Raw genomic sequence first — 15,324 nt, 5'->3', positions numbered from 1 at the left:
TCCGATCTGTTATTAATGTCTTATACATGTCAATGTTGTCCAAATAAGAGTCATGTGGAAGAGAGCGAGATTCTGTGCTGTCATTGTGAACGGAAGGCCTATATAACGTCATTGTCTGCCTAGTTAGAAAGTCAGAGACACAATTAAATATCTGATTGACTGCTCATATACTTACTTCAGAGAATCTTTATAAAATAGTTTTACACTACTATGTGTTTGGCGGATGTTGTGTGTCCGATAGCGGCCAGGCAACTGCCATAAATTGACCTCTAAGATTGTTTTCTCAGAAAGAAATGTGAAAATGAGGATATCGTCCAGACGACAGCGTCGCAAGTATCATTTACATTCACTCTCACTAACCGCAATGGGTTAACATTGCGTACACTTCGCGTGAATAATTAAATACAAGTCATTCGTAATCTCTTCATTAGTATCACCACATCAATTTATCTTGAGGTTAAATATATCTATTAGATAATAAATTGCGTAAAAATTGTTTATGAAGATTATTTACGGGAAGGCGTACGTACAAAAGTTTCATAAAAAAATTGTATGTTCACTGTGTGTGCTTCACTTATCATGTGAAAAAATTCAAAATGTAAAATAATAAAATCGTAAAGAATAAGATTTAAAGAAATATAAACTAAAGCATATTTATATTATATTTGCGAAATGTTATATTACCTTATTAACATGTTATCGCATTAATATCCAGATATTCAAATTATACCTCTTATTGTTAGAGAGAATTTTTCACAGTATCTACCTGTAAACTCAGATAATTATTAAATACTTGGATATAGAGATTATTAATCTCATATAATTCCGAACGCACTAATTTATGTTTGCTTGCAAGAATAAGCTCAAAAGTCATATGTCAAAAAATATTTGACATGTCACTTATTCATAAATGAAAATCAAAAGTATACGCAATGGTATATACATACCATTGTTGCGTTGGCTCTTTACTTTTGCAAAGATTTTGTTACTGTTCCATAGCATTCGAAAGTTTTTCTTATCTCTCTAATATTGCACATAAATTTCCTTATCATATAATTTGTATGATTAATTAATACATTGTTAAGATTCATTCTTTCTGTATTCAGAAACTTCATGTCACATTACTAAATAAAATACACCATTAACCAAAACCGAAAATTTATTAAGCTAATTCACCTTTATGTGTATGTCATATATTGTACGATTATGTCGTAATTTGATACATCTTCAATAAGAAAGTATTGCAGTAGCAAAATTCGTGCTTGACTCTGTGATGTACGAAAGCATACTGCTCTCGTTAGTGTGGATAGAAAGTTTCTGAAGCTCCGAACAGCACAACTCAGCTGTTTTCCCGCGCTTTTCCCATGATTCAAGGAAAGCTCGATGAGTGAATTCGACTTACTCACTAGGCATATACTAGTTCGAAATTACGATATTATGATATAAATAGTGAGACCTTTGTGTCGTATAAAAACCTTATCATCGATAATCAATATTTTACTGACGAAGTGCTAATTTGACAACTGTAATTAATTAAATTTTTTATATAGTATTTTCTACATCGGGTTCTTTAGCATTCATTAATAGAAAAATACACCTGCGTCGTGACACAATTGGAAAATCCTGGCAAGGCTTTCTTGTAACACATTGTAGTCGCATAGAATAGAGAGGGCTCTTTCCTCGTAACTTACGAGGCTCGGGAGAGTGTTGATCGTTACCACAGGAGTTTCCACGTGTGTCATTGCGCTTGCACACATTTGAATCGGTGAACTTTATCGATTAATAACGTTCGAGTATACCGTACATAACGGTCTGTCGTAAGAAAAATACTTACGCAATCTACGCAATCTAAAACTAATATTTTTCCAAACAAATTTGATATCATTTAAATTTTTATAACTATCAATTATAGAATTAATTCAATCAATTTGCGATTACATGATAGTTCGATTAAACCTTTAATTATTTTATCTGACAGAACAGAAATTTTTTAAATTAATGTACAATCTCGTGAGTTACATTCACACAAACGTACATGTACAGTGCTTATTTTTACGCATACCACGCTGATGAGTGCCGCGGCTGTAGGTGCGGTAAGAGCAGCGCAACGGTGTTATACGCGGGTCGGCCTTTGGTGACAGAAGAGCCGATAATTATGCAAGCCAAGCCCGCGGGATGACCTAATATACACGGTCGGCATTAGAGTCGTCTTACAAACGATCCCTCCCTGTTTCTTTTCGTGTTCGCGCGGCGTAGTGATCACGCGCTAAAAATAATAGCAGACAGTTACGACCAGACAAGACGAAGGCGTGCGTGAATCAAAGATTGGAGGAAGTATGAGTTAAGGGTTGATTCACACTATCTGGATTATTCGCGTAAATCTGTAAGGTCATTTGCATTTGAATTATAAATCTGGCAGCCTTTCCTGCACAATAGAAAAAAAAATTATAACGTGATTACGAATTTGAAAGACATTAATTCTATTTAATATTACGACAGTTTTCTATATCGTCACGTTAATTCACGCTACATTATGCAATACAGACTTTAACATGTGATACTCAGGTATAAATGTTGATACTGTGCACATGGATAATAGAACAATTGATAAAACATTTTTATTTAAATCAAAAAATATATACAATCTATCTACACGCAAACATTTCTTCGTAACTCAATGTCTGGCAATCACGGCCGAGGATGCACTTTAAGTTTAAGATGTGCGCCCCTCTTGCTATGGTATACTTGAAACTAACTAAAATAGCACATCAAGGCATCAGTTCGTTGTCAAACCGACAGTGCAGTTTCGAGAGTCGGAATCCAATCCAAAAGTCAGACGATTTCGACCGGAACCAGAGTTAGATAAAGACCGATCAGCATGTCGAGAATGTATTTCCTGTTTTTGGCATAACATATCAAGTATGGGGCGCCAGTATTATATTGATGATTGAATATTGTTGGGAAGAGTTGCGAGTGTACACGTGATCGGCAGAGGGAGAGTTGCGAGTGAACACGTGATGAGCAGGCGCGCTATTGGAATCGGAAGGACAATAGCGACAAATAAGGAAGAGTAAATAGCAATACCAGATGTCGGCCAGGGCGCACGGCGCGAGAAGGTTTTTTAGCGATCAGCAGATTATTGTAAGCAGCTGCGCAAGCGAGTCGTGTGCTTAACTATAACTCGAAATACATATATCCCGATAATTGCCTATACCTGTCTTACGTTCTTTCTCGCGATACCTAACCGCAAGAAACCTTACAAATATGTTACATTTAAAATTCGTTTCCGCCTTTTTATTATTGAGGATAAAATGGCTCGATTAAAACTGTTTATTTTTTTTTATTTAATCTTGATTGTGTAAAAGTAATTTCTTAATTATACTTTTGCAAATAAAAAAATTTCGGGATTATTCCTCGAAAAAATAATGAACATGATAGATATTAAGTTACATTAGTGCAAGTTCTCGATAAAAGTTAGATATTTTTCTGGAAGTGATGTGAGCAAAGAGATGGATTAACGATGCTATTTATACTGCTAGGTATTTCAAGAAAATTAGTAATCAATAGCGTAGACGAGATAATATTTACATATCAAGATTGGCGTAATGATGACTGGCAATATCCGAAGAATATGAAGTTTCTAAGCTAACAATAGAATTCATAATTTTCTTTCATTATCTAATGCAAAAGAAAAATATCAGCAATTAAGAAAATCAAAATAAATAAAATTATCTGTGAAATTAAATTCTAAACAATTTTTTAAAAATACTTTCTGAATATGCAACAAGAAATATTTTGTTATCTATATATTTCAGTTTCATGCATTTTTACTTTAAATATATGATACAAGTTATAAATCTCGACTATATTATATTAAATATTTTATATAATATATTAATATTGTATTCACATTACGGTTATTTAATATTAATAGAATTCACTAACAAATTTGTTTTCATGTATATGGAATATTTAAAATCGGTGTTATATAAACGTAAGCAGTTTTTTGAATTATAAATTCATTTTAAGATGTATGAATCTTGTACAAATGCTGTCGTTATTTTAAAAGAACATTTAATCGTTTGTTTATTCAAATAATTAATGTTTGTTTATTAAAATAATTTGTAAGAATAATATAATAATGTCCAAACTCACATTAAATATAACGATATTTATAGATGTGTTCGTAACAACTCAGATCTTGTTCTTGAGTTAGAAAAAAATGTGTGGTTGAATTCGTTATCATTACATCTACGTTATTATTACATCTTTGTCTGAATCGTTGCATCATTTCACACTATAATAGTTCGCTTCACTTTAATGATTTCCAGTTGTTTGATAGATTCCATGTGAAGATGTTATACGGCGTATACGAATGTGTGATAATGCTACTGAAATTTATAGTGCGTAAACGCAAAGTTGAGTGCAATGATTAAATGTAATCACAAGTTATTTAATCGCGTGCCACTTCGTGCGTAAAGATCTGCGTTATAACATGCTGAAAATAATCGTGAGTTTCAAACGACGAAGTACGTTCTACAGCACGATTTTATTTTTCGATATTGAACGCATATTTTAATGAACGTCATCGCGCGTAAGATGTCGAAACATCAGAGGAATATTGTTAACGTACATAACAGCTTGTCGAGAAGATATCGTAGTTTATATTTATAATAAAATTTCGTTAACGTATTGACGCACATCCAGTAAATGCGTCTTTGTTATTCAATATATACCGAATGTCAGCAAAGAGTATCACACATTTCTAAGTAATGATTTATGTTTTGCAGATAGTGTTAATGAAATCGAGCAATGGAATCAATTTTTTTGCACAATTTATATTAATTTCATGAATTGATTGTCTAAAAAAAAGAGAGAAATTAATTGTTATTTTTAAAAATCTAATACTATAAAATAATTTTTGTAAGCTAAAATTCGCGTTATGTTAATCTCTTTTATTTAAATAAATTATATTAAATCCTTATTTTCGTTTTTGTATAGACATATTGAAATTATAATAACGTATTGCAAAATTGGTTTATTACATATATTACCAAACAATATACACATAAACAATTTGATTGTGCGATAATCATAACATTACTACAGACCTGCCAGATAAGAATTTATACACTCCGATGTATCGTCACGCGCACCCTTTTGTTTTTCTCATTGCGTGTCATAATATCGTTGGCTCGTGAAAGTAAACGAATCTTGCCAATCATCGAACTCTGGTTTTTCCAACTGTGCTGCTACATCGTCACAAAATTCACGATAAAGTGGCATGTCGATTATCTCGTGGCCTCTTGTACTTTGTCGGAATATACTCAGTGCTTCCGTCGGTAGTCGCGTTAACCAGCGCACCTCCTGAGAGATGAAACAAACCCAATGCTGTGAATGCTGAGATAAATGACTATTGATATTGTGTATCGAGAAATTTTCAAATTCCGCCCTCTTCAGAATGGTAAGAACCATGATATTTTTTATATATTCAGTGAAATTTAAAAAAATATATCAAATAGATTTAATAATCCAATTATTTCGTTATTGCTAATCGCGTAAAATCTTTGTATGTTAAATTAATAGTGAAAAATAATAATGATGCACTTCGCGAAAAACAACAATTTTGCAATTTATCCATTTAATGCACAATCTCTTGAAACATTTTCATCGTTAAGTTTGTGCATTCTTTACGCAATGATCTTAAACCCTTCGCCACAGGATCCTTCACACTTCATTTTATGGGTCGTCGGAGTGTGCATAAATATTATTAGTAAATCTTTGTGTGACTTAAAAACAGATCTCGTAGAACTTTTTTTGTCCTATTTTATGTAGTATTCAGTTTATTTTTTCCGGGTCTTCTCGAACCACGCAGGTATTAAACGTTATCACAGTGGAGAGGCCCTGGGTGGTCCCTGTATGATTAAATGTAGAGGGAGCAAGAGGTAACGAGCGAAAACGAAAGGACGCCGGTCCGTATCGATTCCGGCGTGCCTTTTGTACGAATGGAATGTGATGTCTCTATCCGCTTCTTGTAACTCCTGCCATCACGGGGACCACACGAATCGATAATTGCCTCCTTCAAAAAATTACACCCGTCTTTTCCACTTTGGACGGTTAAATGCCGTTTTTTAGCGCGCGCGTCTGTACGCGCTTCGAATGCGCTTGCTCGCGTAATGCCGCGCGCAAAATCTTAACCGGTTACGGCTTGAGATCCTCTTGTATTCTCCACCGCGAGATTATCGTACTCGATCGAGTACAATGAACTTTATCGCGAATACCACGATGTATAGTCGATTTAGCTTGTTACCTCTAATAATTTCTCGCTCTTTCTCTTTTTCTCTCGCTTTCTGATTATTTCTTCATCAAATGTGATTATTTGCAATCGATAATTTAAAGATCTGCCCATGAGCACAATCTAATTTAGAATTAAATAATAAATTACAAGGATTTTTCTTTATATATATATATATATATATACCTATATATATATATATATATATATATATATATATATCATCAGTCTTAAAAAACTGTTTATACATACATAAAATTATAAATAATTTTAACTTTCAATTATTTCAGGAAAATTCAAATTCTAATATAATAAATAGTAATCTCATAGATTAAAAATTATTGTAACTTAAAATGTATGTAGAAATATGCTAAGTATAAGCAAAGTAGAATTGGAACATGTTACTCTATTAGTTGCTTTGTTAATGACTCAAAACCTCGCATGTCAGAATTAATGATTCATACGCAAGATCCAGAACGCCACACCAAATATGTAAATAATCGTAAACGTGACATACGCGCCATTCTTACGGGTACTTTACCTTGCTATTATAAGTCTTGCAGAAGAAAATGAAATATTAATATTATGCAGAACATTAATTATAAAAATAATATTCTAAATAAGTCTCATATATATTATAACGACGGCTGTTCAATGCTGTAGTGGACGCTATATGAGAATGGATGACACTAAAAAAGACACATCGTGTAATAGAACATGAAATTACTGGATATTTCGCATATTATAGAAACAATTACAAATACATATTCTTATTTGAATATTTTATTTATATGTATTTACATATATAGCAGTTTTTATTTCAATTTATTTACTCTTAATTTTAAATTTGTAATTTTTTATTTAAATTTCTAGGAATCTTTTTACTAACTAATTATCATTCAGTTATTCGTTAAATGATTTATTTTTATTAAAAAATGTATCCATTGTATAAATTTGATAATAATTTGATAATTTGAAAATTAAAAAATATCTGCACATATAAACACACAAACTCAAGTAAAAATTTGTATTTGTAACTGTTCTTATAATGTGCGAAACATCAAATAATTCCTTGTCATACTACGCAAAATCTAATCAGATTCCTGATCAATTATTGGTCACTAAAAAAGAGGCACACTAATAAAAAATTGTATCAAAATTTCTGGATTATATTGGTAGATTTAGGTCTCGTCCCAGTAATAATATCAAAAACTTGACTAAAAATATTGTTTTCAAATCGGTGAAGCATTTTTTGATAGAAGGGTTTGTTTTTGACAAATTGTCCTTTGCTTAAACTGTGAGATAAAATTATCCGGATTCAAAGGTGAGAATAGTTGAAGTACGCGTACTGAAGTGCGTAGAAAGATTTCGATATTCTTATAGATTTATATGAGAATTTTCTGATTCTCGACTAAAGATATTTTCTTCAGCCATTACTATCCACCTCGCGTTTTATCCTTTACAAGTATTCGTCTATTCATTTAAATTCAGTGTCTTCGAAATAACAGAAGACACGAAAAGGCGGGAAAAGATCCTATAAAAATTGTGTTAAATGTTCAAAACATGCTTTAACTTTTGAAACTATAAAACCATTGAAAAAATGTTCAATTTTTATCTCCATTGCATACCTTAAAGCGATCATCGCACCTCATTCAGGCAAAGAAATGGAGCAAGGATTAGAGATTAACTCCGCATTTCAGTTTCTGTTTAGGTCATTATGGTTTGGTTTTTTGCCTATTTTTGTCTAAATGTGTAGCTTCTTTCAAAACTACGCATAAAAAATTCTTCAAAACAAAGTCTTCAAACTGTCTCAATGTCAGGAATTTTGAATTGTCTACTTTGTTGTGAAGTTGTCTACTTTGCTTTGAAAAATTTTTTGTGCGTAAAACTTCTTTTTTTAATAGCTCGAACAAAACTTGTCATAAATCATACCATCATTATCATAAATCACCTATTCAAATACATGACTTTTTAAAACTCGTGTAGCTGTAGTATTTGTCAATTGTATTACAATCCCGAAATAAGATTTAGAGAACAATTACACAAATTTTAAAATATTAAAAGATAAAAATTTTGTCGCCAAACATTTTTTGAAGACTAAATTACCAATAAAAAAAATCTTCATGCAAAGAAACATTATGATTTTCTTTAGACACTGGTGCAAATCAAATCTGCATTTTTTGCAATTAAAGTTCGCAAAATTTGCAGGACAGTAAATTTTTGCAAACATAAATATTGCAAAGCGTTATTGATTATACTGTCGTGTTTTAGATATCTTTATTTAAATATAAAGTCTAATTGATATTTCGCAAATATATCATATGCACATACATTGTATCAATCAATATTTTATATGAATATTATAATATAAATAATGTAATATAATTGCAATATAAATCATAATCGTTAGCTCATATTGCATTGAGAACATTTTTTCTTTTCGTATCATCGTATCAAGCGATTGAAACACATGCGGTTGAGAATACGCTTGTAATATATATTTACATTACACAGTTTTGAGCCCTTTTGCCTTGAGAAACAATATCTCGATATCCATCCGACGGCGTTGCGCACGTGTTCGGTGTGCGTGCAATTCCCGCGATTCTCCTCTTGTATTTCCATCGAAGTGATTATCGGTTATGATGATGGGCATTACGCGCGTTGATGCGTGACTACGAGCATAATGGCCAACCGCGATACGAAATTAGACTAATTTCCATAAGTAACGAGTCCTATGTGTCAATCTTGTAGAAGCCGGCAAGGATAGATTCGTCACACGCGGCCTGCGTACGCATCGCGCACTCCATTTTCGGCGGAAAACGCGTGCGTTTCTAGCGAAACAATGATCACGTTTGACTCATTAATTAAGCAGGACGTTCCGCTTGGCTCTCATTTCATTTTTTTTCTTGCGGGCCACGCGACCCGCCACGCGTTTTCTGCGTAAACTCGGTCCAGTCACCACTTAACTCCTCTCTAGCCCGGTCGTAAACTTTAAACGGAAGGAAACGCATACATATTACTGGCAGGAAATATATATGGTATTGTCGTCACGAATCACGGTCGGTTTCTTAAAACATGAACCCATCCATCTCAGATGATTAGCGCCACTTTTGAAGGAACAAACATGGTTTGCGCGAAGAGAATCAGAGAGAAAAACAGATCGTCAATCTGAATATAACAGAATTTTTAATCATTTATCACTTTTATGTGTGTTATTTGTCTACAATAAATATCCGCGTAATATTTCCCGCGAGAATATTTGCAATATTCTTTTCAAAAATTAAATGAAATATGGAAGATCATATAATCAGTGATAGGAAATTATTACTTTGATTAAAGAAAATAATTACTTTGGAATGCAGAATTTTTGTTCAAATATTACAATTCTCAGGATGATGATGTATCAAAATTCATACAAGTTTGCCTACTGCGAAAACATATTTTCATCTGAAAATTCTTCAAGTACACTGTCCACATTTTCAATATATGCACGCCGCAATGTGTTATCCTTGCATTCTCATTAGGAAATCACGTACGTTCGAAGAAGGGGACGCGCCGGCACCGTATCATGTGCGATAAATAAAAAACGATAGAGCAAGGTGCAATAATACATTTTATGTGGGCAAAATACAAGAGAAATTTTATGTGGATCAAATTCCAAGTTTTGATTTTTTTTATCTACTTCAGGATCTGCCTCTTAAATAATGAAAAAATACACAGAAAACTTAATATTATAGAGATTGTTTGAATTTAATAAACAAGAAAGAAATACTTTTAACGTGTTATTTATTATTGAGGATAAATTTCTGTAGACACTTCCTCATGCATGATATGACGTACATATGCGCTCACGTCTTACGTAGTATCCACGCAGTTTTTAATCACATCATCTTTCTCTATACTGTTTCATCACGTCGTATTACGAGCACGTAGTGACTTTGCATAGTGCGTGATCTCTTATGTCAAATTGATAGACGAAACCATGAGGACAGTCACGTAGAGCATCCTTCAAATTAAAATGCTTCTCCCAATGTCTCATTCGCATACGTTTTTTTTATTAACTAAATGCGCAAATGATGTGCAAGACACTCATAAATTCTCGATAGATAAACTATACAAAGATATACGAGGGAAAACTATCATCATCAAATGTATATATTTTTCTAAAATATTCATATATTATTTAAATATATTCAATCTATACTCGAGATATCTGGCATAAAACAATAATACAAAAAATACATTATTAATTGTAGTATTGTTTATATACGTTAACATAAACAATTTAAAAAATATATAAAATAAGAATCTTTTTTGTGACTGAAATGGTATTTAAATATAGGTAATATATTCATCGCGCGCGTGCATATACCAAATCTCGACAGATTCTATATTCTCTTCTCATCGATTTAATTCGTCTGTAATAGTATATGTCGCTTTGTTAATCTAGGTCATTTATTGATGACTCTTTTCGGCATCTACGCCTTCGTGCCGTGTGACATGTTGCTTTGTCAATGATGGCTCGTGATTTTTACTAATTCTATGTGTATAAACAATAATTAGTATTGATACTGCCGCTTTCTACTGATGGTCATGCAGCGGAAGTTGCATTTTGTCGGATCATGATGACGTGAACGTCTTTACATCAATATATCGTCTACAAATAAATGATAATTACAAAATTAGCAAAACGCTATTTTTTATAAAAACATTAAAAATTGAAGAAAAAATTAAGAAAACTAAGAAAACTAAAACTAAGAAAAAATTTAAAAAATTCTTAGATAGGTCAATATTATTTGTAAAAAAATCCGAATCTAAGGCAACAAAAAATCTACAGGTATATGTATCACTGAATCCCAGTTTTCCAAGTAACCCAAGAGACTAATCGCTTGTGAATTTCAAGAGATTTCATACGCGAGATTTCTTTCGCTTTTAAAATTTCTTCTAATCTACTATTATTCTCGCAGGTTTAATCTGGATAAATATATAGTTCATAATTATAATGCGAATTTTAATCGCCTTACCGCTAAATAAATAAGTATTTCTGGAAAAACATATATGTACACGTAGTGTTATATAAATGAACAATATGACACAATATATGAACAATATGAAAAAGAATTACAATATCAGCCGGTATCTGAGAAATAAAAGAAATTAATATATGATTGAATAATTAAATTGACTTTTCTAATATTCTATTAATAACAAATAAAAATTTCAAAAATTAATTGCGATATACGAAATATTGTTTCCTGAATATAGATAATACTTAAAACTTTTTGTAATTTGTTTTATTTTCTATAATTCATAAAATCATATAGAAATTATTGATTATTTTAGCGAATAATTTTTAACAAGATAATATTAGAAAAATTATCAATAATTGAAAACTGTTAAAAGTAATAATTAAAAATTTGATTAAATAAAGCTAATCCATCGAAAATTAATCGAGTACAATTTTAAGAAAAGTAGAGAATTCATTAAACTGTTCATTGATTACGTGATGTGATCGGAGATTCCAAATTTATAAGTCTCATATGATTTGCTTTTCGGGCGATTGATGCAAGTCGGACATCATATCACATATATGTATAATAAAAATTCTTTTCAAACTTTTATATTAACAAAACAATTTTTATTAATATATAGCAGTTTTATTTTACGTTTAATGATCAATCAATGATCGGATGAAAATACAGCTTATGTCATTGAAGATGATCGTATAATCATTATAATTAATTTATCATGTTACGCAACGTCAAGCGTGCATGTTATATGTATATAATTAACTCCATCACAATAATTAATTCAAAATCTCCCCGGAATCTCTTCGTGTAACTACAATTGACCGCATCCGGGGGACCAATGGATTAGATTCTCCGAAAAATATTTGTCAGTCCTATCTTGCCTCGAGGATTCGGCGCCCGTTCTGAGAAAATCCTTCGAAGTATCGGAAGTACGGCCGATTTGTCATAAGCGTGCCGCATACTTCCAACTTCAGAGGTATGAATGTACGTAAGCATTCAAGCGCTAGTGAAAGGAGACGTCATCACTGACTTTAAGTGGGAGGTAAAAGAGGATATGAACGCAGTTTTGAGTGGGGAGTGTGTGCGCCACGGTGAGAAAATTCGAAGCGCGGGAGGAGAACCTGGATCACTTGATCACAGGTGGAAATGTGAAAATCTTTCCGTTCTACAAAAAAAAAAAAATTATTATTGGGTGTAGTTCGATTGATCAATTTTGCAAATTTGATGATTAATTCGATGATTAGCTATACAACATGGAAGAAAAAACCAACAGTGTGTAAAACTCATGAGTCACGATTAGATGCTAATTTCAGATTAAACATTTACATCATGTGTACAAGATCCTATTTTATTGAACAGGATAAAAAATATGAGTATATTTACATTTTTAAAAAGTGACATTCCGTACGGCATGTGTTCTTGAGACCAACTTCGACTCTGAAGATCTTTTTAATCTGACAATGTCAAGATCTGACAACGACACTGTTGTGCAGTGAAAACGGCGAAACGTGGTAATAATTATCGTTAACGTCATCATCAATACTATCAACATCATTGTTGTGTCTACGGAAACGTATATACACGTACTGACGTTGCTATGACGAAGAATCGCGACCTACCATTATTAACATTGTTCATTAATGCCATGAACTTTTCGCAATGATAACGAAGATGCTACAGACGTACGAGATTCTCGACCGGGGGATAACGAATGGTGTCACGCCTTCGTCGACAATTAGCGGAATCGCGCGTACGGCCGCGCTACTGACGCACACATTCATCTCTACAGGCGGAATGTTCCTACGCTATAATTACTTTTATCGACAGATTCATTTTATCTGTAACAATACATTTATATGTTAGGATTTTTACGAAGAACATGAATCAACTACGTACATTTCTGCGATATGAAGACTGAAAAAGCGTTCACGTGCCAACGAGGATACTTTTCGCGTAATTACAATTTCAATATAAAAATTAAACATTTTTATGTTAATTCTATTTTTATTTTAATATCATGTTGATTACTTTTAAAAAGTGCTTACTTTTAAAAATGTCATCAATTATAATAAATATAATATTAAAATATAATAGCTTATAAAAAATACTTTGGCAAAATAAATGATTACATATGAATTAGGAAAATATGTAATAAGGAAAAAATTTCAAAATGTTTATTCAACTATTTTACCTGAATTTTTTATATTTCTTTCAAATTGAAACTGTTGAAAAAATTGTTGAAAAAAATTATTTGGTACAAGTTATTTCTTTGTTAATTAGTTAATTAAATTTCGTAGTTTGAGGAAAAGTTCGGTATTTGTGACGGTATTAATGAGATGACGCGGCAAGATAAACCGACAAACATGGCTAATACTCTCGTGTGAGAACTTGGTCTCTTTACGTTTCGAATAGCTAGCGTGCGGACCACGTGGTGACTACAAACGAGCGAGCAGAACGCAAGGCCTTGTGATCGAGCGAATTAAATAATAAGTCATACTCGGTATTTATGCGGAATTTTGCGAATTTTCTGAATGATTCATCTCATTTAATATCGCTTGCATTAATTACTTTTCTTTCATTAAACGGTAATAATACTCTCTATAAAAATTCACAGGATAACTTCGTTTATATCAGTATTGTTATCTTTATATAATTATCTTTGAATGAATAAAATTTCGTTGATTTGTACGATATAAGAAAGTAAAATTACTTTCGTGTTTTTCCATAAATTCACTGAAATTCGAATACAAACTTCACGTTAAGAACTCTTACTCTCGTGTGTGTTAAATAAAATGGAACCAAGTAAACAAAAATATAAAGAACAAAAAAAAAGATAATTTATAAAATTAAAAAGTTACTAAAATTAATTATAAATAAGCAAAATTATCTTTTCGTGATATTTAAATTAAAGTTAATTTTTGAAAATATTAATTACCAAGTATAATAAATCTTAGTATCCTTTCGTGATGCTTAAGATCACCATCATCAGAGAGGTTCGAGAGATGAAACTACAATGTACGGCAGATCGACTGTCGACGTTAGCATCGCCTACTACGTACACATAGTGGGGACAGAAAGAGTGGATACCAAGGTGGTCGCGGGGAGTTATGAATGAGTTGGTCGCGAGTCCTGAACCACAGATCGTAATGGTGGGGGGTAAAAGCCGCGCAACGTGCAGGAGAAGGGATGACGAAGGAGGTGGCGCGGGTGATCGAGGGACGGCGAAAATGGTGGGAGGATTGGCCGAAAGCGGGGTGCGGGCCACGTGTTTCGGTGACTTTACAATCGTATATAGGCACCGGTCGACGGAGTGGCCAGTACCATACACTGACAGTCATACACCGGGGGCGCACGAGGTGATAGAACGAGTGAAAGAGCTGCGTTCGAACAGGAAGGAAGAGGGAGGAAGGAAGAAAAAGAAGGAGGAAAGGGGACGAAAGAGAATACAATAGATAGAGACTGCACGACAGCGAGAGGCGATCTATACGTACGTCTAAGGCAGACGGATAGACCATCACTATACCGTTTCCCCTTAGACAAGCTCACTCCTACTATAACGACAAACGAACGATTTGCTTCGCCCGCCTTCTTAACCTGTCTATTCGTTGGATTGACCGCGTGTCTCCTCCTTCGCACCTCGGATACGACAAATCATTCAGTGACCGTCCAGCATTTTTTGAAAGCAAACTTACCTTTTCAATTAGAAAGTGAAACTTAGACCTGTGTGAAGGCGTGGGAAAACGGTAAAGGAAGGAAATAGACAATCGAGAACGAGGAAGTATAACAGAAGGAAGGGGACAACCGAAGAGAGAGAGAGAAGCGCAAAAGAAATAAGAGAAAAACGCACCCTTAGCAGTGTATGATTCTTCGCACCCTCTGATTCTTTCTCTTCTTCTTGAGTATCCCCGCCACCTTATCAAGCACCCACCCCCCCTCCCCTCTTGCTCTCTCACAGGATCCCACAACCCCTCTGCCCCCCTCATATAAGAATCAGTGCAT

At 33.1% G+C, this 15,324-nt stretch overlaps 1 long non-coding RNA gene across 2 annotated transcripts; it reads right to left on the bottom strand.

Annotated features, from left to right (window-relative positions):
• Window positions 1–1,927: 1,927 nt before the first annotated feature.
• LOC105449912 lies at window positions 1,928–5,410 on the bottom strand. 2 transcript variants are annotated; one of them, XR_974385.1, is made up of 3 exons: window positions 5,112–5,410; window positions 4,156–4,862; window positions 1,928–2,266 (listed from the first exon to the last, which is right to left on the bottom strand). It is a non-coding gene; the product is annotated as an uncharacterized LOC105449912 (long non-coding RNA). The 2 variants fall into 2 exon arrangements; XR_974384.1 differs by lacking the exon at window positions 1,928–2,266 and having other exon boundaries at window positions 4,082–4,862.
• Window positions 5,411–15,324: the final 9,914 nt, after the last annotated feature.

This window comes from Wasmannia auropunctata, unplaced genomic scaffold (genome assembly GCF_000956235.1).
Source record: "Wasmannia auropunctata unplaced genomic scaffold, wasmannia.A_1.0 LD336071.1, whole genome shotgun sequence".
In the NCBI taxonomy this organism is placed as follows: Eukaryota; Metazoa; Arthropoda; class Insecta; order Hymenoptera; family Formicidae; genus Wasmannia; species Wasmannia auropunctata.
The sequence above is the reverse complement of the archived record's forward strand: the minus strand, read 5'-3'. Positions and strand labels throughout refer to the sequence as shown.